At 49.9% G+C, this 20,241-nt stretch overlaps 1 protein-coding gene across 2 annotated transcripts in view; it reads left to right on the plus strand.

The window, feature by feature from the left end:
* The window catches only part of Adcy5 (adenylate cyclase 5), a 132,107-nt gene that overhangs the window by 12,383 nt on the left and 99,483 nt on the right, over positions 1–20,241 (plus strand). The gene's annotated exons all lie outside the window — the stretch shown is intronic.

Consider the following 20,241-nt stretch of genomic DNA (forward strand, 5'->3'; position numbering starts at 1 on the left):
TGCATTTTTGCTGTAATGCAGGTTTTAAAAGAAATTATGTGTTGTCTGAAGCATGTGCTGGCTTCTTGACCCACTGTGATGTCACATGGTCAGTAGAGGACTCAGCAAGTAGTTTTCTGGAGTCTTCCAGGACCTCATCTTCTAGGGTGGTGCCTCCACCTCATTTTCTTGGCTGACAGCCAGCTGACTTCGATAAACTTGCCTGGGCCACCTCTCACAGACAGTTGCTAAAACCCAGCTCAGTTTGGCTCAGAGTGAATTTAGTGAGCAATTCCTCTGTGTGCCATGGCTGGGGACACAGACCCAAAGGAGTGAGATGAGGCTCTCACCAGGGAGAGGTTTTCCAAGGTTCCTTTGTGGTTCCTGTGCAATCGGTTAGCTCTTTGTGGAGGGGCTAGAGAGAGGGTAGAACCACAGTCAGGATCTTCAGTCCTGGGTGTACCTCTGAATCCCCTGGGGGGCTTTGAAAAAACACCTACCCTTGAGCCCATCCCAGAAACTCTAGAGATGAGCTGGGGGATATACCTGGTAGGGGTTGTGACCTGGACTTAGACAGTGGGTCAAACCAAAGTCTTATAGTTTAAATATCACTGTATTTAATTAGCATTTTATAGGAGACAAAGGATTTCTCCATGTGTGGTGCTGTTTGCTTCTTGAGACTGCTCTGAGGAGGAGATGGTTAAGATGGGCAAACCAGGGGCCCAGGAGACAGCCAAGTTTGTGATCTGAGGTCAGTCACTTCCTGTCTCCTTCATGGATTTTTTTTCCCCTGGCCTAGTGTCATAGGAGTAGAGTCCGTTGTGGGTGGCTACACAAATTTGTACATGGAGGGTGCTTTCACTGGGAGAACAGCAGGCCTGAGTGGATGAGGTTCTGAGAGGCTGCCTGAGATTCTTCAGGCCACCTGTGAGGTGTGGTGGAGGAGCAGCCATGCGCATCTGGATCCAGGGCAGCTCTGCTGCCTCTTGCTGCCTTTGGAAGTGGAGGAAGGCACAGTGGCTCTTGGGCCCTTTCTCAGCAGGGTTTTGGATTGTGTGGCTTTTGTTTGCGGTGTGCAGTGTCCCTTTCCTCCCTTGTAGTGTCTGGTGCAGATGGGCATTCAGAGGGGCAGAGGGGCACTTGTAATTTCCTAGACCTCCAGGGGTGTTGTACTGAAGGGCTCAGGGGCACTACGGAAGCTCCTGAGGGGGTATGTGGATGGTGAGTGGGAAAGAAACCCAGAAGAGGGGTCAAAGTGATGCTCGCTTCCTTATCTCTGGGCTGCTTATCTTCTGGTGGTGTACGTGGGATGTCAGGACAGTCCCTTGGTGCAGCCCCAGGTTCAAACCTAGAGGCCCTCCACAGAGTGGTGTCCAGTGGACACACAGTGTAGTGCCTGCTAGAGTGTTTGTTGATGTCTGTAAAGCTCAGCTTCCTGGAACCATCAGCATCCTACAAAGTACCCACAGCGTTCCTCAGCGGTGCTTTAAATCTGCCTCTGACCTTGTTGAGCTTCTCAAAACAAGTAGAGGAAAAATGAGACCCTTGCTGAGTGGATTGCTGAGATTTTCTTTCCACATTGTTTGTTGAGGATGGGCTTTTTCATCTCTTAACCTCGCACCCTGTTTTCCTTAGGCCAAGTGCCTTTTCACTTATGTACTTTACCACGCAAGACAGGCAGAACCCAGCATCCCTGACTGGCTCCTGGTAGATAAGCACCTGGGCTGTGACCTCTCATATGGAGGCAGAGGGGCCAGAGTGACTCCTCAGGGATTAGGGTAGCCTGCCTTTGGAATATATTACCTGAGATCTAATTAAAAACGTCTTCTGGGCTGGCCAGATAGCTCAGTGGACTAAAAAGCCTGTTTAGGCAGCCACAGGGACTGGCATTAAATCCCCAGCATGCTGTGCCGGCTTCGCCCCAGCCCCCCAGCCCACTGAGCTGGCAATTGAGACTGGGCTTGGTGGTGGGTGTCTGTAATCCTAGCACTTGGGAGGCTGCAAACAGGAGGATTACTACGAGTGATCTACGTAGTGAGACCATGTAGACCCTGTATTAAATACATTTAAAAAAAAAAAAAATCTTTGTTTCAGGAGCCGGGAACCTTTTTTTTTTTTGTGGTACTAGGAACAAATTTACGACCTTGTCCTTGCCAGGCAGGCACTGTGCTGCTGAGCCGTATCCCCAGATTGCCTTGTCTTTTTTGATGCCCAGATGTTCATCTGTGTCTTTGACAGTCAGACCATTCTTGCCCAGTGTCAGGGAAAGGTAGAAAGTTCCCGTTCTCAGGTTCTGCATGAGTTCTCACTTGTCAGAAAGAGCTCCTGTCCTGCTCCTCCTTGGACCAGCTTTTGCCTTGCAGGTGGACTGCCTCTCAGTCCTGCTCTTGGAACACACTGCTTTTGGGGCCATGCGAAGTGGTGCAATCTTATATTCTTAGCACTCCATTGGCTGAGGCAAGAGAATTGCAAGTTCATGGTCAGCCTGGACTGTATAGGAAGACCCTGTCCAAAACCAGCAGTGGTTTTCATCACCACCCCTCTGGCTTGGGGACTTCCACTGCTGTGTCAGGGGATGTCAGGGAGGGCGAATGCTGTGCTGCACCCATTTTCCCCTCTGTGCCCTCCTTTCATTGGCTTCTCTGCCCATCCACTGCCTTGTCCTCACTTCTCTCTTTGCAGCTAGAGGAAGTTGAAGCCTTGGCAGAAAGCAGGTTCTGGCCATGTGGTCAGGACTACCAGGATGAGCAAAGATTACCACATAAATTCCGAAAGGATTCTTCATTCCTTTCAAAGCAGTTGCGCAAAGTAGCAGTTCCTGCAGTGTGTTGCACACTTCCTTATCTTGTAGCCATGCTTTAGAGTGGGTGTGTCTGTGCCCATGATTCACCTTGAATGCCCGAGATGCTGTCCCGAGTGGGCCAACCTCAGGGAACCTGCAGGAGCTTAACGTGCCAGAGGAAGGGCACATGGAAGAGTGTGTGCCTAATCCCAGTGTCAGAGCTCAGCTGGAGTGGCCGGGGCATCAGCTTTTTGTCTGAACCTAGGCCTTTGCACGTGCTGAACACACGCATTGCCCCTGAGCCCCTCCGCCTGCCTGGCGTCAGTGTTATGTGAAGTTCCCAGGGATTCTGCCATGCACTGAAATTGAGGACTCGTGCCCTGAGCCTCCCCTGGGCAGCAGAGGGTCATGTGGGTGACACCAAGTCTGATTTATGGCCATATTGAAAGGCAAGTTGTTTATATCTAAAGGGTTTATTGTGGTGATTCAGTAAAGAGTAACGGCCACTAAAATGACTGCAGGCGCGTAATAGGGGAAGAAAACTTGGTTGGTGGTTGGTGTATAACATCTTGTCAGGCAAGGCTGTGGCTTGGCATATTTATGTTGCTCTTATCACCAGCAATTAACCCCAAATGTGTCTCGATAAATGGCTTTAATGTAGTGCTGTAATAACTACAAGAATATTTTAGAAAGTGACTGCTGCTGGGACTGAGAGATGGACTGAGAGGAGCCGTGGGCCTCCCTCAGCCTTCCTGCAGGCCCGTGACTGTCAGAGGGACGCCGACCAGGCAGTAGCAGTGCTTTCTGCCTCTTTCATATGTGACACTGCGCTTCTAGCAGTAAGATGTGGCCCACACACCTGTGGTCTCACTGCCCCTGGCCTTGTTCATTACTCTTCATCTCCCACTGCAGACTCACTAGTATCTACTGGACAGGTGAGTAAATTTGCTCAGGGCTGTGCAGCAATTGGCTGGCGATGTCGGTCCAGTGTTAGTACTTTTTATTGAACTCTATAGCTAAGACAAGAGCAAGGAATGACATAATGCCTCCCTGATGCATTTGTTGTCAGCATGGGTGGCAAAGACTAAAACAGACAAGAAAGGGGCTGTGCAGGGGGGATGAAGAGTCCTTCCCATCTGCTCTGAGGTGAGTTTGTTTCTGGCACATTTGGGTCTGGGCAAGAAGGATGGAGACTGCCCTGCTGCTGGAGGCGGCAGCCTCTGTGCTCTGGGAGGAAGACGACACTGCTCATCTGAAGTGAGAGAGGAGAGCACCCAGTATTACTGGGGCCGGTGCCTTCAGAACAGCGAGAGGTCCTCAGCATGAAGGCCCACATGGAGACCAGCGTGGTCCTTTGGAAAAGGGTTATCTGGGGAGAGTTAATTTTGGAATTTGCTTTATATTTATTTTTAAAGTGGAATATTTCTCCAGCATTGGTGACAATGGCCTAGAAAAGCCAATTAGTCACCAACTGACATCCTGCTGAATCGGGTGTTGTTGCCCTGCCCCTGCCTCACCTGCCTCTGGTGACTTCACTAGCAGGTGGACCTATTGGCTTGAGGTGGGGTCATCCTCTGCTGCCATTTGATGGTGTCTTCAGGGCTGTGGGAGCTTGGGGATGGTTGGACAACCCTGCTGGAGGATGCAGGGGCATCTGTCTGCTAAGGCCAGGTCTGTGAGCCTGATTCCAGCCTGTTTTCATGTGGTCTTTGTTTTGTTTTTCTGAGTCTGGGTCTTAACTGTGTTGTTCAGGCTTGCCATGAACTCTTTGGTTCAAGTGATCCTCTTGTCTCAGCCTCTGAAGTAGCTGGGATGTGCCACCATTCCGACATCCCTCAACCGTTTGCTCGTTGCTTTTGCTGTTTTCTTGAGGTTCAAGGAAAATCACCACCACCTAAAAGAACAGACCTGACTTTTCTTAAGGAAACTAAAATATTCAGAATGTTTCATCCTGGGTGTCCTGGACTGGGAAGTGGTCTCCATGTGTGTACCATGAGCAGGTCTTGGAATGTGCCAAAGAGGAGGGAGAGAGGAGAAGGCTCGGGTGAGCCCGAAGTCCTGGGTAGCAGTCACTTTCTAAAATATTCTTGTAGTTATTACAGCACTACATTAAAGCCATTTATTGAGATACATTTGGGGTTAATTGCTGGTGATAAGAGCAACATAAATATACCAAGCCACAGCCTTGCCTGACAAGATTTTATACACTAACCACTGACCAAGTGCTGGACTGATGGGTTCTGGGTGGGCATTTGCTATTCCCCAGGCTGTGCTGCCACCCTGCAACTTGTGTTTTGGTGTGGACTGTGGCACCCCATCACCCCCCAACAGGTAGAAGAGTTTTTCAGAAACCACAAAGCCTGGGCTGGCAACACAGGTGGGAGTGCCACCATACCTGAAACTTGCTGTCCCTGTATGTGGCTCCTCAGCTGGTCTCGGGGAGGTGCTGCTCTCTGTCCTTACAGGTTTAGATTCCTCTGTGTCATGGGAGCTGGAGTGCCCAAGCCTTAGGGAGGCTGCCTAGTGGGTAGTAGGGTGGCTAGGGTGCCTCCCACTCTGAAGAGAGGAGAGTTTGTGACCATGGAGAATGACTGGGCACTCTGAAGTTCCCTGTGAATTTGGAAGTATCCTAAAAGCTTGTGGGGTGGGATCTTTGGGGAGAGCATCTTTGTCAGCCTTGCCACTGTCCTGATGAACGCAGGGTGTGGAGAGGGAGGAGGAGACTTTGTGTCTCTCCTTGGGGAGTGCTTAGTCTGATGGAAATAGCCCTTTCAGAGACACTGGCCTAAGGAGAACACAACACCAAGTTCTGCCATTTGTGGGCACAGAGCTGAATACTTAATAACTCCTGGGACCCTCGTAATCTCCCCGTAGGTAAGTGTTGTGGTGTCAGTGTGTTCCCTGTTGTTCAGGGGTTGGAAACAGTTCCCAGTGTCAGGTCACGAGATCATAAGGGCTCTGGATGTTATCATGGGAATGGGTTCCAGATAAAAGGATAAACTGCCCAGGTCCCTCTCTCGTCCTCCGGAACTATGAGTCAAATAAATTTCTGTTCATTGTAAGTCTGTTTTTCTGTTAAAGAAGTGCAAAACAAACTAGACAGGATGTATTACCTTTTTTTTTAAGATAACATTTATAAGTAAAGACATCGAGGTCCAGAGAAGCCAAGTGACTTTCTTCAAGTCACACAATTAAAGTGATTCATCCTGACTCTAATGCTCAGACTACTAGCCAGTGTTCCAGTAGCTTCTCAACTTGCTTGTGCAAGAATTTCCCAGGGCTGTATTTAACAACTTAATTCCAGGGCCCCTTTTAGCTTTTTAAAAATTTATTTATTTATTTGTTTATTTGGTGCGGGGACTCACTATGCAGCTCAGACTCATAGTGATCCCCCTGTCTCAGCTTCCCCACCACTGGGATCATGGGTGTGCACCACCACGCCCAGTTTCTGTGGCTGGCACGGCACACTGGGGCGGCATGACGTGCAGTACTTGGGATTGAACTTGGGTTCTTGTGCTTGTCAGTCAGGTGCTTCGACTGCCGAGCTAACTCCCTGAACCCAGGGCCTCTTTTTGAAGAACCTGATCTGGTAAGTCTGGAACAGAGCCCAGGGACCTGCATTTTAAATAGACACCCTCACTCTTAGATTTGAAGCACTGCCCTTTACCATGCCCTTTGCAATGAAGAAAAGCCTGAGATTGTTAGGGGTCCTCGCTGCTGGAGTTTGGAGAACACTGCAGAGACAGACTTCTGGGTGAGTCTCACCAGGAGGCAGGCTTAGAAGGCAGAATGTGATGTCAGCTCGTGTGGGGTGTGTGTGTGTGTGTGTGTGTGTGTGTGTGTGTGTGTGTGTGTTGGGAGTATTGTGCCTGGTGATTTTCAGGGGACAGAGCTGGAGGGTTTTGGAGGAAACAGGGGAAAGTGTCTGGATTAGACAGTCTAATCCGGAGGCCAGAGCTAGGAAGTGGCCTGGTGGCAGAACATATGTCAACAGCCAGACAGAGGAGGCAGAGGGGTTTTCAGGTGACTGGGGACACTGGGTGTGACACTATGGTACATGACTATAGGCATAGCAGTCCTTTTTTTTTTTTTTGCGGAACCAGGGACTGAACTCAGGCCCTTGTGCTTGCCAGGCAAGCACTTTTTCTACTGAGCTATCTCCCCAGCCCCAGGCATAGCAGTCTTGATAAGGAGATGGCCACCCCGACTCAGTTTCCCTGTCTGTACAACAGAGATCAGATGGTTTGTGGAGGCACTGCCACAAAATACATGGGGGTCAAATAAAAAAAGACTCAGTTGGCATGGTGGCACATGCCTGTAATCCCAGCATTGTAGGAGGCAGAGTCCGGAGAATTGAAAATTTGGACCTTACTGGACCACCTAGCTATTTTAGTGAGATCCTATCTCAAAAATAAAATATGCAGTGCAGTGTAAAGGTCCTAGGTCAGTTTCCCAGTACCACAATAAAGAAAGAAGAAGAAAGGAAGGGAAAGAGAAAGAAAGGGAGAGAAAGGAAAAAGAAACCGTTCTCCAGAGGTCTGGACAAGGGTGTTGTGCGGTGGTGGAGAGGACACAGACCTAGGGGCCATCACTCAGCCAGACAGACACTGTCTTCAAACGTTTCTTTCTAGCCTTAGTGTCTCTGTTCATCACTGATCTTGCTCAGTGTCTCTCTATCTGCTTAACCTAGGTTGTCCTCAAACGAAATTCCTCATCCCTGAATCGGCTTCGTTTTGTTAACATTGGTTCTCTCTTTGCACAGCTTCTGGCATTTGAAGTTTGTTGGACTAGGTTATTTAACGAATGTCTATCGTGTGTTAGGCCCTGGGAAACCAAGAGAAGGCAGCCCCAGCCCCTACCTCAGTGGTGAGCCTATCCACAGCGCCTCCTGAGGCATGTAACCTGGTCATGTTAACTCACTGAGGCTTCGCCGAGACCCTGTGAAGGGCCACTGCCTGCCACTACCACACCTGTTTTGCTGAAGAGGATGTTGAAGTAACTCATCCTGAACTCACATAGGGAACCAGGCAGCCTGCTTCAAAGTCTGGGCTCTTCCCAGTTCCTCAGGTCCAGGCGAGAGATGGGTATGAGTGCCTATAGGGCATGATGTGGTACCTGCGTTTCAGCAGCAGAGACAAGGCTTGCTGGTTGTGCCAGGGAAGGAATAGTGTAGCTTGTCTGGCTTTGGGACATAGGAGGCTTCCCTAAAAAGATGTCCCTTGAGCTTGCTTGGAGGATGAGGGAGGGTTGCAGTAGCAGAGATGTTCCCAGCACCGGAGGCAAGAACTGCTCTTGGGCTTGGGAGGATAGGGCTAGGTGTGGTACCAAGGCATGGCTGGCACGGAGATGGGAGAAACCTGGGAGGGGACTAATAGCATGTGTTTGGGAGCTTTGGAAACTGTGGGGTGTCTCTAGAGGGCTACCTGCAGGAGTGTGAGTGCACCTGCATTATGTGCTGAGGAAGGTAGCTCTAATGTCCTTGTGGGCTTTGGTCCACAGTGGGAGAACCTGAGGCCTAACAGGTGGGGAGGATGGGGGACTGGAGCCTGCAGGCGGAGGTGGGCACAGCGGACTTGCCTGTTAGCTTCCTTCTGCCTTGGTTACCAATGGGGCCAAGTCCTTCCCTTGTGCTCCCAGCCAGTTGGCTGTCCCTAGCCTCTGTGCATCTAGCTAGCACTCCCTCCTCAGGGGCCCCTCTTATTCTTGGGTTTTAAATATTCTCTTAAGTGAGGGTGCTGCCTTTGTCTCAGGATCAACATCCAGAGAATCAATGTCCGGGCTACTCTTCCTCCTCTTAGGACCTTGCCCCTTGGCAGGATCCTGCCTCTCCAGCTCCTAGTGTCGTTGCAGGGCCCTGGATGCTGACCTCCGCACACTAGCCTTTCCCAGGACTCTTATGACAAAGTATGGCTTTCACTGTTGCCATTTTGTCAGAACTTGTCCTAGTCACTGCTGTATTCCCTGGAGCCTACAGGATATTTTCCTGACAAGCTTCTTTCCTTCTTTGCCTATCTGGGCCTGATGTCCTCTTCCTGGAAGTGGAAGATCACAATCTTCACACCCCAGAGGGCTGTGCTGGGCATGTGGTGTGATGATGCAAAGGGCTCTGCTCAGGGGCCCTGGGCAGTAACCTTTGACCTGCTCAGCTGTGGAGTTAGTGCTTTGAGATTCCACCTATCCCGGAGCAGCTCTGTGTTTCCCTTGAATACCTGTGTGTTTAGTTGGCAGTAGGAAGAAGGAGAAGTGGAGGAAGGTATAGGCATGGGTTGCCCTCCATCTCTGGCATTGTCATTATTCTCCTTGGTGGCCACAAAGTAACCTGCACTGACTCCCCATGAGTGGGAGCAGCCTGTGAACTAGGGCCAGGGCTGACCTGGGTTGGTGTGAGGTAGGGAGTGGGCTGGACCAGGCCTACCTGACTTGGAGGGTGGTACAGCTGAGTCAGCTCTGTGACCCATCTGGAGGGGCTGGTAAATAACCTGTGGACTGATTCAAAAGGCTTAGGCTGCTTGGGAAAAAAGACAGAACATACGCCTGCTTCTCCCAGGTGTACCCCATTCTGTGACTCCATTCAGACTAGCACACAGGCTAGGAAAGGCAATGAAGCCACCCATAGACCATGAGGACTCTCATTGCAGAGAAAGCCTTGAGCTTCAGGGACCACAGAGAGAAGGCCCGCTGTGGCACTGAGAAGTCAGGTGAGACACCAGGAGGTTGCAGGGGTGAGTGATAGCCGCAAGCATAAGTCAAGTCCCCAGACCTGAATCAGTGTCTAGGTAGGGCAGGGCCCTTCCCAGGGGTGTGAGATTGTGACCATGTCCAGAATGTTCCTCCAGCTGGTTGGGCCTTCAGGGCTGGACTCAGAGCCTGCCAGCTGGGTGGATGGTCAGAGGCCTGCTGGGAAGCGGCCTGCCGGCTTCCTGCCTGATCATAACCTTGTGTGCACTGGCTGGGCCCCTTCTCTCAGGTTCCCAGTTCCCCCAACAATGAGGGGCCCCTCCTGCTTGGGCTGCACTCAGGGTGCCCAGGGAGGGGCCAGGCCAGTGCCAGACCCTCGCCCTGGCTAATGGAGGTTGTTTTGAGATGGGCCTTTTTTTCTTTTTGGCTAAATTAACATTTGGCATTTCAGGGTGCTGGCCCCACGCCCAGCTGCTCTGGCCTTCTGCCTGTCAGCTCCTTTGAGGCTATTTTTGCCATTCACTTATTTATTAACTATTATTGCTCCCCAGGACAGATGGGCACACACTCACTGACATTCTCCTGCGTGTGTGTGCACGGATACACATGTCCTGCAAACCTGGAGCCATTGGAAAAGCTGGGTTGAATCTGGGATAGAGAACAGGGAAATGATGAAAAGGATCGGTGTTCCAGGTTGGGCTGGAGGGGGCCACAGGTTTGGCAGGCGATGGGGACTTCCCCAGAAATATCCTAGGCCACACATCTCTGTCCCTGTTTTCTTGCCCTTGGAGTGTTCAGCCTGAGAAAGTGGGGAAATGTGAGGATTGTGAATTCTGCTTGGACCATCATTCCAGAAGCATCAGCTTTTCCCTCTGCCCCAGAATGCCTGGACCTGCTCTAGGAGGCAGTGGCACCCACTAAGCGTCTAGGACCTCTGGCCATGGTGCCTGCCCTAAGTTTCCTTCTCTCTTGTATAGTTTAGCTTCTACTTGCATTAACAGCACACACAAATCTAGACCCAGATTTGTGCCACTTTGTGAAGGCACTTTGGAGAAACCTAGCAGCATCTGCAGCTGGACAGAGGCCTTCCAGGGTGCCTCCGTGCCTAGGAAGAGGCTGTCAGTGCCTGTGCCCACAGCTTTCTGCTTCACTGCTTTATTATAAGCTAATGTCTGAGCTATCCCCAGAGTGGCCAGGGCAGAGACACTGGGTAATGTGATTACTATAACAATAGTAATAACAATAACACACCAGTAAGCACATGCATACAGTTGTGGAGAACGCCACAGTGACTGGGCTGATGCTGGGCCATGGCTGTGGTTAGGGCACCAGGATGGTGGTGGTACTTGAAGGCACTGGCTTTCAGGCTCAATTCCCTTTCCCATCATCCCTGGCTATGAGGACAGTGCTCCCAGGGTGCATGGACCAGCCTTCCTATGGTGGCTGAGCCTTTGGGCATCAGCAGAGTGACCTTGTGCTCATTGGGGGGAGGGTGGGAGTCTTGGAAAGAGAGGTGGTAGGCTTTGTTGGTTCTTTTTTATTTTTTTTTAATCATTTATTTATTTATTTATTTATTTATTTATTTATTTGGTATGCAGCTCAGACTTGTAGTGATCCTCCTGTCTCAACCTCCTCAGTGCTGGGATTACAAGTGTGTGCTACCATACCTGGTTTCTGGCCAGCACAGCGTGCCTGGGGTTCCAGGGCTGGCATGGCATGTGGTACCTGGGATAGAACCCAGGTCCTGGTGCTTGCTAGGTGGGTAGTCCACCAAGTTATCTCCCCAGCCCTCTGTCTGTTTCTTATGCCTCTGTTTTGTGCTCCTGACTCACCTGCGCAGAGCTCTTCCTCCCAGGGCTTGCTCATCTCCTGAGGTGGTGATTTGAGCAGGGTGGAGCTGTTGCCCTGGAGGACTCCATGCCTTAGTCTGATGGCCACAGCAGACCACATCCTGGCTCTGGATTTATGACTAGCTGTTATAACAAGTTAATGTCCCTGCTACCCAGAGCTGTCACAAAAGCCAACATAACATGACAGGATTATTACAGTGCCCCAGCTAAAGACCACCTGAATTTGAATCCTGGCATTGTCATTCATAGACTATGTGGACTTGAGTAAGTTACCTGACCACTTTAAGTCTCAACTTTCTCATCAGCAAGTGGAGATAAAAAGGAACCTACCTTGTATTGTGTTGCTGTGTTCATAGTAATCATTGCATCACATGGTAAACCTTATGAAGGGTTCCTTACTGTCTCTGTCTCTTTTTCTATCTCTTTGTCTCTCTCTGTATTGGGGGTTGAACCCAAAGCCTTTGCACTGAGCTAAATCTCCAGCTAAGTCTCCTATTTTTAACTTTGACATAGGGTCTCCCTAAGTCTTCTAGAGTGGGTTTGACTCTGGGAGCCTCTTGGCTCTGCTTCCCAGAGTGCTGATATCAGGTGTGTACCACCATGCTTGCCTGAAGTTTCCCTCTTTCATAGTTATTATTTCAACAGAAACATTTATAGTACTTACAGGGATTCCTCACCCTTGGGGTCCATTATATGTTGTATTGTGTATTTTGAAAATGGTGTCAAAATCCTAATCCCCAATACCTGTGGAATTAAGACCTTTGTAGATCATTTGGTTAAGATAAGGTCGTCGGGGGGTGCTCTAGCCCAAAGTGACTGGTGTCTTCATAGAACAGGGAAGTCCAGACACAGATCTGTACAGAGGGAAGACAATCTGAAGACTGGGTACAATCTACAAGCCCAGGAACACCCGAGGCTGCAATAGTCAGGCAGAAGCAGGAGCAGATTCACCCTCACAATGCAGAACAAATCAACCTGGCCAACAGTTTGATTTTGGACTCCTGGCTTCTAGGACAGTGAGACAATCCATTCTCTCACTTGAGCACTTAGATGTGGCATTTTACATGATAGATGTCTGTCTTAATTCTTTCTTGTTTCTGAGACAAAATACCCAACATCCACAAGTAAGGGGGAAAAAGTTAGTAGAGGTTTCAGTCCATAATCAGCTGGCTCCAAGGCGGGGTGGTGTGGCAGACAGGCATTGTACAGGGGAAACAGTTCATGGTGGGCAGAAGGTAGCAAAACAACCAGAGCTGACCACAGCTCTTTCTAGCCCTTATGTCTTACTCAGGCTGCTCAGGGCATGTAGCACTCACACCCTTAATCTCGTGCCCTTGAGCATAACGTTGCCCCATGAATCAATCCCAGCATTCCACACTCTAGATCCAGCTACCTCTGAGAAAGCCCCACCTCTGACTGCATGAGGCTTTGGGGGAACGCCCCAGCCATAACAGGTGTCCGTACCTCCCACTACCTCCAGCCTGTTAAGCTTCAAGTGCCTTGAGCCTCTGCACCTGCCTCAGGTGGTCCAAGCTCTGCCTTGCAGGTGAGTGGAGATGGGACCAGTTTAGAGCCCAGATACGCCACCTTCTACCTGCCTTCCATCCTTCCCCCTTGTACTCCCTGCCTCACTATTGCTCCAAGCAGGAGGAAATGGAGACAGAAGAGAGGACAAATTCCTGGAGAAGACAAAGAAGGTGGGATTTGGCCTAAACAGGTCTGCCCTCATCTATCCTGTCTACTGGAGCCTTACCTAGGCATGGTCTGCCTGCTTGAGTGTGTCTGTGCATATGCATGAGGATGGAGCATAACCCTCATTACACAGCTGTCCTTGTGGCCACAGCTCATAGACTTACAATTAGGCTGTGCTGGACAGAGGATACCTGTCCTCAGAGCAGGCAGTGACATTCCCCATGCAGCAGCCAGTGCCAAGGCCCTCTGAAGCACAGCTTCACAGCCCACCTCAAGCATCTCCCTCTAAAGAACGGGTTTTACTCTTTCATTTGGGGGAACAGTTCTGACTGGATCATATGGGGACACAGCAAGGTGGAGGGTGCAGTCCTCACCCACAGGGAACTTGCCATCTGTGTGTGGTGGATAACTCTTGATTTCAGCAGGATATAATGAGATTTGAGTAGGGAGAGGGACTTGGGAGGCCTGGGCAGAGACAGAGTCGAGAGTAGCCTTCAGGAAGAGGTGGCAGTGGAGTTGGCTGCATGGCACTGATGTTGCTGCTGGGGCAATGGCAGAAGCAAAAGCTGAGTTACTGGTGTATGCAGGGTATGTCTGGGCGGGTAGGTGATGATCCTGGAGATATAGTGCCTGGTGCTTGTCCACAACAACAAAGCTGTGTAGAGGACCCAAGGAGGGGTGGACAACAGGGGTATAGGCAGGTCGTGTTCTGCTAGGGCCTGCGGACAAGAGAGTGGGGTTGGAAGCACATGGTGGGAGCCCTAGGAAGAGGCTGATGCACAGGTGGTGGGAAGGGCCCGGTGAAGTGGGTTTCACTGTTCTTGGGAGAGACTTGGAAGGTGAGAAGGAGGAGGCAGGGGAGTTGGGCCTGAGTGAAGGAAGGGTGCTGCCGTTCTGAGGAGAGTGTGTGGGGCACAGACCTGGCACGGGGGGATCCTTGCACACACATATGTCCCATGCTTGTCTGGGAAGAAGTGAGCAGTGTGGGTCTCAGCTCCTGGACCACCTGTTGCTAGGCTTCCTGGGAAACTGGCTGGTCATGCCACTGAGTGGGAGAGCCCAGAGGGGAAAGGGAAGGCCCTGTTAATAGTCACGCAGTCCCTTTCGTTCCCTGGTGAGCAGCCCCAGCTGTGGCTTTTATTTAATTTCATTTTTATTATTTTTTTGTGTATATTTGGTACAGGGTCTCACTACACAGCTTGGACTCACAGTGATCCTCCTATTTTCAGCCTCCCCAGTGCTAAGATTATAGCCTTGCTCCACCATGCGTGTGCCGGCCAGCATGGCATGCAGTACCAGGGATTGAACCCCAGTCCCTGTGCTTGCCTAAGCAGGCGCTTAGTCTGCTGAGCTATCTCACTGGCTCTCAGCTTTGGGTTTTTTTTTTTTTTTCAAAATTTTATTGATAAGCAGATAGCAATGAGACAGTTTCAAATCAAATCGGTAGTACAGTTTCAATAACTAACACACTGCATATATTCTTCTTAGTGGTTAATTGCTGTACAATATGCGGACTTGATATCCTATTTACAAACACCATTAGAACAAATCCGTCTATTCATGAAGAGAATGTAACTATATATCTATCCTAACCACTTTGAATACACAGATACAAAATGGACATTCATCTGTGTACCCCTTTTTTTCTAAGTTCCGTTATTTGAATATTATAGGTGTGTAAACTCAGCAAAATATTCTAAAAGAGTCCAGTAGCCCATAATAGCATTGGGTCTTCTGTCTAACTGGCAATGTCAGAAATTATTGACCTGAGTCCCCCACATCAGCTTTGGTTTTTACATTGCCTCAGGCTACAGTCTTGCATGGCAAAGTGGAGGGGGCAAGGGTGCTACTGTTGCGGATGCTGGGAAATCAGGGGTGCCTGAACTGAACAGATCTGCTTGTGTAGTTGGATGGAACTGTGATGCATTTTTGGGGTTCACCTTTAAGGGAAGAAGTATTATTCTGCTTGGGCCTCCATAACAAAACCCTGAAGACTACATTCCACAACATCTATTTTCTATCGTAGTTCTGGAGGGCCAAGGTCACATCTATCAGAATTAATGGTCTGATGATAGTTCTCTCTTTGGGCTGCAGATGGCTTTTTTTTCTTTTGGCAGTGTTGGGGATTGAACTCAGGGCCTCAGATGTGGTAAGTGGGGGCTGTACCACAGAGCCACACCCACAGTGCTCAGATGGCTATGTTTATACTTATACTCTGGCTGGGGAGATGGCTCAGTGGAATAAGCGCTTCCCTGGCAAGTGCAAGGGCCTGAGTTCAATCCCTGGTTCTGCAAAACAAAAAACAAAATATACTTATACTTGTCCTCACGTGGTCTTTTCTCTAGTCTTTTCCTCTCCTAAAGTCATCAGCTAGATGGATCAATTTTAGCTCATTTAACCTAATTGCCTCCTGCAGGCCCTGTCTCCAAATGCAGCTGAATGTGGGTAGGATTTCAACACAGGCACTTGTGGGTGCACATTTGTGAGTGAGAGATATGTGTTGCTGTCAGTAATTCTTCAGCATCGGGGTGCCTTGTCCCCAGTTGTGAAGGGCCTGTCTGGTAGGAGCTGGCTTGGAATCCCAGGGTCTCTACATATTTTTGTGGGAGACCTGTCTGGTGTCCTTCAGTGCCTGAGTTCCTTCTCCTTCCCCATCTGCTTAGGACCAGGAGGCCTCCTAGGCAGGTGGTCCTGTGGGGCAGCCTGCTATCATCCCTGGCTCCACTGGACCGGATAGTTCAGTTTCCAGGGGGAGGAAATTCTTTCCTTTCATCCCTTTTGGGGAAACGTCTGGAAGTCAGTCCTGAGGAATGAAATCTGACAGGGTTGCTGGGGCAGAGTCCTGGAGGGGAGTGGGACACCTTTTCTCACCACCTTGGGCTGTCCTCCACATCCTTGCTTCCTGCTGTCCCTCCTTTTCCTGTTCCTGTTCCCTCCCTGACTCTTCACCTTCATCCTGAGTTAGAACCCTGCCTCTTTGTAAAGCGTTTGTCTTGAGTGTTTTTAGATATGAAACAGTTTAGAGAGAGTAATGAACTCCCACAAGTCCACCATTCGCATCCAACAGTTGTCATGATTTTTGCCACATTTATATCATTTATTATTTTTCTTCCCCTCTTGATGAAGTATACTAAAGTGAAATCCAGCCATTAATTATCTTCATTTACCTCTACATGCCCAGTTGTCATTTCTGACCAGAGTTCTGCCTCTGCATTTACTGTGCACCTCTCTGTGATTCCAAGGCCACCAGCGGTGTCCTGCCTGCTGCACTGCCTGCTTGTGTTTCCCCGTGGATGTGACATTTTGGTAAAATAAAGGGGAATTTAAAAGGAAAACAGGGCAGTGAGAAGGTACAACTGATTAAACCCAGGGGCCTGGCTTTGTAATTAAATTGCTAAACTGTGTTCTCCCTGGTTGAAGCTCTTCCCCAAGGCCAGAGCTGCTGTGGGACCTGCTACCCCTTTTCTCTGGTCACAGGAAAAGTAATCATTTTCTAAACGGTCCCGCAGACGCTGAAGAGAGGCTCATTAGTTCTCCCAGGGGCCGGTGTCACTTCCCAGAGTATAAGCAGACCCAACTCTGGAAAAATCTAGGTCGTTTTCTTTTCTTTCATGCCATGAAGAGTTCCCGAGGCTCTGATGAGAAGTGCTCTGACCAGCCTGGACCCCAGGCACCTGGCACCTGGTGGGCTTCCTTGTGGCAGTGGTGTGGAGGTGGCACTGATGTGGTGGGGGCTTCAGAGAGGCCACTGAGGACTCCGACCAGGGTTGGTGGATGGTTCCACCCTGTCCCTTGGTCTCCACATGAGCCAGAGGAAGTTTTATGATTCCATCTCATTCCTTACTAACAAATGAATTTTTCTCCTTCCCTTGGCAACCCAAGCTGTGTTTACAGAAAATATCAGAGTCTAGAATAAACAGTTCCTATCAGCCCCAAGGGCCAGCAGGGGCCGTGGGAGAACTGGTGGGTCTCCTCTCTGGTGAGGAAGGGGGCTGTGGTGTGGCCACAGCTCTACCCAAGACTCTTTTCTGCATCCTGTGGCTGGAATAGTGGAGGCCCTGGCATCTGACAGCTCCATGTTCAAGTACTCTTCCAGCCATAGCTGGCCAAACCACGTCGGGCAGCTTACGTAGCCCCTCAGAGCCTCAGATTTCTCACCTGTAGATCCTGGAAAAGGTTGCTTTGAAGATGATTTGTCAGGTCAGACCCTGGTCACTACTGGAGCTTAGAAATCTGCTTTCTTTGTCCTTCGAGTTGGTGCTCCCTCATCCCTCTAGTAGTTAGTGCAGGGTGCAGGAATCATTGGCCAAAGAAAGGTGGGTGCAATTCCCAAGGAGTGGTTGCCCTTTTTCATCCCATTGTGGTAGCAGTGAAGTAGGAATTATTACCTCCATTTTTCATATTAGAAAATTGAGGCTCAAGGAGGAGAAGAGGATTGTGTAGTGGCCTGGTGAGTGTGCAGGTGGGGCTCGAGTGTGGTAGGAGCTCATGCCTATATGGTAGCAGCAGGAAATGCTGGAACCCCAACCTGTGAGCAAGAAGGTGGGTATGGGCTGGGGGGTGGTGGGTATTTGCTGACTCAGGGTCCCCCCCAAGTCATTCTTCATTGACCCATCTTGGATCATTCATGAGTTGCTGTGCCATTAGCTCATGATGTACTGCCCAGACAACCTGATCGGCCATCCTGTCCTTTGCTGTCTTCCTGGAGTTTTTTTAAAAAAAATTTGTTTGAATTACAGCTGGCAGAGACTTTTGTGTTCATCTTCCCTGGCTCTGCCTACATTGTTCTAGAGCAAGGCCGAGAACACAGAGGTAAAATGACCTTCCTTAGTCACACATTCTGAGGTGAGGCAGGGAGATGGCTCCTAGGGATCGTTGTGTCTGTTAGGAAGCTCTGCCGTCCCATTGAGTCCCCTTGTCCCCAGTGCTGTGTGTTTCTTCAGGGTAGATTGCGTTTTCTGACTGCAGTACCCTGCACAGTTAGGCTTATTGAAGAAATGGGAAAGGAGATGACATGCTCTGCCTTGTGGAAGAGAGGGCAGGAAGCGCCCCGAACTGCAGCCTGAGGGACTGGTTGGGTTTAGACTGGCAATAGGTTGCCCAGATCAGCTCCCCAGGGTGCCGATGGTCCTACATCTCTGGAAGATGTGCAGTTAGTTGCCTCCAGTCCTGAGAGCCTCAACAGTTTGGGATGGGGTGGGGGGCGTTCCTATGAAGGTCTGAGTATAAGGTTGAACCCTGACCTGGTATTGTAGTCAGGATTTGGAAGGAAAATAATACAGGACACATAAAATAATTACAGGATTATTTTATAGTAGTCACCAAAAGAGTCAAGTTCACAAGAGTACAGGATCCCACAGCAGTGTCCTGTCATGAGTGAGTCTAGCTGGAGGCCTCAGTAAGGCCCATGACAATGTCTCATGCAGGCCTGTTTCAAGTTCTGCGCTGGGAAGGTCCAAAGGTCAGCAGCAGAAGACAGAAAATCTGTGCCATCAGGACAAAGGACCTGTGATAGTAGGCTGGGATCTTCATTGAAACCAGGAATCCATGCTCAAAGTATGGACCAGAGCTCCCAGAAAAGTACAACAGCCATCCTCAGCAACAGCGATGCCCTGAGCTCCTCGGATGATGAGAACAGCTGAGTTCATATCAGGAGGGCCAGCTTGACGAGCTCCTCCAGGAGACTGAAGAGTGTACCTCCTTTCCCACTGGAGCCAGGAAGTGATGCTCAAAGTAAGGACCAGAGCTCCCTCAAAGTGAACCACAGCCATTCTCAGTGACAACGAGGTCCCAAGTTCCCCCAACAACGGGAACAGCTGTGTTCACATCAGGAGAGCCAGTGTGACAAGCTCCTTCAGGAGAACCAACAGCCCCAGGAGAAGCAACAGATCCCAACAGCTTCTCTTCTTTCTCTCATCATCAGAGGAGCTCAGGGCATCTCCAGTTCTCCTTTTTATTTTGTTGGCAACAATCCTCAGGCAGGCCCTCCATACCCAGCACCACACAGATTCATTTCAGCTGGGTGTTACAATTGACAGCCAGTTGTCAATCCACCACACCTGGTCGTCTTCCTGAACCCCAGTAGGATATTCTCCCTGCTACACTGAGGTCAGAAGGCTCCCCAGAGATGGACCAAGCTTCCTGGGCCCCACCCCACCCACGGGCTGGAGCTCTTCCCTCACCCATATAGTAGGGGAGGGGAGGTGCACCTGCCCACCTGAGGCCCGTGTTTGGGGAAATGCACTGTGTTGTAGGCATATGGAGCACCTGCCTTTGAGAAGGTCATGGCTTCAGGAAACAGTCTGGTCCTTGGCTTGGTTCGTTGCACAGGGGCTGCAGATCCTCTGTCCTGAACTGGCATGTTTCCTAGATGAAAATGGGAAAACAGAGCAGGGAGTGCAGCTCATCCTGTTCTGGAGGAGCTTGTGTCTGTTTCCCACGCTTGCCTGCCATGGATGTCTCTAGGGGCTCTGTTACATCTAGATTTATCCAGGGGACAAAGCTCCAGGCGGGGCTGTGGTGATGCTCTATGGGGCTCTTCTGGGCGTTGGTACCGGGTGGGCAGGCAGGCATCTCGGTCACCAGCTGTCCTAATAGGCATGTGCGTGTTTAGGGCTATTTAGGGCAATCATTGGATGAGCACATTACCATGGCTGCCCTTCTGTGTTGTTTGTTTGTTTGTTTTGTTTTTAGCCTGAGGAAAGATCCAGATGTTTCTAGTTCTTTAAATTTTTTTTTCTCTCTGTGTGTGTGTGTGTGTGTGTGTGTGTGTGTGTGTGTGTGATAAAGCTGAAGACCTGAGATAGTTAATGAGGCATGAAGGGAATAGATCCCAGTGCCAGCTACATAAGGAGAGAAACCTCAGTGGGGTGCCGATCGCATCTGCACTGGGCCCCTATGTTAGGCCCAACTTTCAAGCACATCTCTTGGATTCTTGGTTTTAGCTTTTCTCAGCCCTCTGCCTTCTGTACAGCAGCCATCAGCACTGGAATTACTGTCTTTCTATCTTTAAAATCTTACCCAAGACCATCCTCTGGCCTAACCCCTGGGGCATCTGGGGTGCATCCTAAGGGGCTAGGATTAGATTGAGGGGGCCAGACAGATTGGCTTCTCAGGTTGGCCTTTGGGAGGGGCCAGCTTTAAGAGGATGCCATGGAGGCAATCCTATCAGGTTTTTCTCTTTCTTTCTTTCTTTCTTTCTTTCTTTCTTTCTTTCTTTCTTTCTTTCTTTCTTTCTTTCTTTCTTTCTTTCTTTCTTTC

This window comes from Octodon degus, unplaced genomic scaffold, assembly GCF_000260255.1.
Source record: "Octodon degus isolate 3935 unplaced genomic scaffold, OctDeg1.0 scaffold00147, whole genome shotgun sequence".
NCBI classification, from domain to species: domain Eukaryota; kingdom Metazoa; phylum Chordata; class Mammalia; order Rodentia; family Octodontidae; genus Octodon; species Octodon degus.